Source organism: Merops nubicus, unplaced genomic scaffold (assembly GCF_000691845.1).
Source record: "Merops nubicus isolate BGI_N331 unplaced genomic scaffold, ASM69184v1 scaffold8662, whole genome shotgun sequence".
NCBI lineage: Eukaryota > Metazoa > Chordata > Aves > Coraciiformes > Meropidae > Merops > Merops nubicus.
This window is the reverse complement of record NW_008595564.1, coordinates 266-2,995: the sequence shown is the minus strand read 5'-3', so window position 1 is coordinate 2,995 and position 2,730 is coordinate 266. Positions and strand designations below refer to the sequence as shown.

The 2,730-nt window shown below is 36.8% G+C and overlaps 1 non-coding gene across 1 annotated transcript; it reads left to right on the top strand.

Annotated features, from left to right (window-relative positions):
• Nucleotides 1–2,012: 2,012 nt before the first annotated feature.
• TRNAA-AGC lies at nucleotides 2,013–2,085 on the top strand. The gene has a single exon. It is a non-coding gene; the product is annotated as a tRNA-Ala (tRNA).
• Nucleotides 2,086–2,730: the final 645 nt, after the last annotated feature.

Genomic DNA, 2,730 nt, shown 5'->3' with positions numbered 1-2,730 from the left:
CTGGTCTAAATATGCCCTTTGCTATTAAAATGATTGACGTTTTCCAGGGAATAATTAGGGTTGGCCAGCAACCTCAATCTAAATTCCTACAGGTGTTCAAGTAAGCAGCTGCTATTAGGCCCAGATGAGAGTCCAAATTACTCTGCATAAATAAGATCACTTGAAAAACAAAAGTGCCTTGCTTCAGTTGGATTTTGGATCACAGTTTCTATTACAAATGGAAGGCCTGCAAGAAGAAAACCTCCCCAAGTGAGAAATAAAGTTGCAGCTTTTGTAGCTTTCCTCATAACTATCCAAAGACTTAATTGCTGGGTTAAATTTTTTCATTTAAGTTGGGTTTGACAGTTATGTGCAGCTGATGGTGCCTTCCAAGGGTCTCCTTAAGCCTTGATACCAGTACATGATCAATTGTTTTAATTAACTTTCAGAAAGAACAAGGAACTTTTGAGAAGTAGAAATCTATCATGTTTTCCACCTAGTGTTTTCAATACAGAAAAAATGCTGAAGTGTCTGTGCATGTTCTAGCAGCTGCCACTGAAAAATCAATTATTTATATGGGAAAGTTATCTCCTTCTTCACAAGTGCTACAAATACATCAATTTCATGCTTGTTATAATCTTTAAAACATTCTGCAAACATCAAAAACCTATACACAATCATTCACTTAACCCCCCCAAAAATTCTTAACTAACTTTAGTATGGAAAAAAAAATCATCTGCAGGTTCAGATGATGGGACAACAAGCCAGGGCAGTTAGACACCAGTCAGGTGGTGATCTTACCCCCACTCCCCCTGTTTGATTTCCACTCAGACCCGGTGGGTGGGGAACACCTCCTGTTCTGCTGTGCAGTGAGAAGCACAGCTCAGCTTAGCAAAGAGATGTTGGCTGATGTAGTGCTGACACAACAGAACAGTCTCCTCTGTAAGTGAAGATGTTTAAGCCACAGTCAGAATGTCACTGTGTGGTAGGATTGTGGGCTATATGATTGACATCAGTTCCAATTCTCTTGCTGGGTGCATCACTTCATACATGGTACCAAGCATATGTTTCAAAGAGATGCCTGAGAGGCACCTGCTGTTAAAATAATTAGTAGGAAGATGTAGAGCTGAGCTCAGTCTGGGTTTGGTTGAAGTCAGAAAATGGGGGTTGATCAAGTACCTGCGTGTGGAAGTTGTTACAAACTTCTTCACATCGTGGTTGAGCTCGAGTTTGAGGCTGCCTGCAGAGAGCTTTGCAGCCCCTCCCCCGAGCCCTTTCCATCTGTGCCTCAGGCTGTGTGCGGCGTTCGGAGAAGTCACCCTTATGCTCTGTGTGAAGTCGTGCAAGCATTTGTTGTCCTTGGTGTGGTCACGTTTCAAAAAGTCAGTGTTTTAAAGCTGTTGAAAGTAACATTAATATTAGGGAAGGGCATTTGGTGAGGTAATAAATAAGAAAAGTAAGGTAATACATAAGGAAAATGAAAATATATTTTCACTTCACTCTGTCACCCTAGAGAAGCCAGACACCTTCCAAGAGGTTGTATGTATATATATATACACACACACATATATATAATTATGTATAACCTTTGACTATACAACTCTGTTTCAATCAAGCATATATTATTAAACTCTTATTAAACATTTACTGAACTTTTTTTTTTTTTTTTAAATGTTTATGGCTTGGCTTGAAAGTTGGAAAGAACATGAGCTTCCTTGTTGAATATTTGAAACAGTTGTTCAATAGTTCACAACATTTGTTGTTTTTTTTTTCAAGAACACATTTGTTTTCTTGCACAAAACTTGATCTTTTGGGGAGCTTCCTGTGTGAAAACAGCCAAATAATGAAGACTTGTGTTATAGAAGAAATGAATAAGATTATTCTGGTGCATGCTGAAGGATGTATGACATGATTCCAGTTGTGATAGTGACTCGGCAAGGAACAATGAATTTATAATTAAACACAATCATGTTGTAGCTCTTGGTAGGTCTGGAGTCTGTAACTTTCAGTTCCAAAAGAGTTTTTTTTAAGTTGGGGAATTAGCTCAAATGGTAGAGCGCTCGCTTAGCATGCGAGAGGTAGCGGGATCGATGCCCGCATTCTCCAAGGTTTATTTTCTACACTTACTCTACGATGAAGTGAACAGCAGCATTAAAATATCCCTCGTATTTTCACTTTATTTGTCCTTTACAGTGGCGTAAAGAAACGTAACGGAATTGTAATCCAAAACCGATTTAAAACATCCTTCTAGATATTTCATTTTCCTTTCCAAAAGCATGTTTGTTCTTTTGTATGCAGGGAGAAAAAAATACAATCTTTGTAAGAAATCACAAAATCTACTGACATTTTGATACAATAATAACAAGATTATGCCGAAAAATAAATGAGGGATTTTTTAATATGCCCTTAAATCTTTGGTTTATGATTTCACTAGTTCAATTTATATTTGATGTCATAGTATAGTGTATAATGAAGAAAATGTTGTAATGAAAAAAATGTTGTAATGAAGAAAATGTTGTAATGAGCAGTACTCATTACTTTTGTTCTATTTTACTTCTGTAGGCTATTTACTAGAAACAATGGGCTAGAATATTCTATAACACTATTTATTACTTTTGGTAGCAAGACTGTGTCCTTTGCTTGTGAATTTTCACGTTTGTGAAAGATGATGGAAGTTCTCTGTAAATCTGCCTACACATTTTAAGTCCTCATGAGATTTTTAAAAAAAAAAAATAAAAAAATCCTGATTTT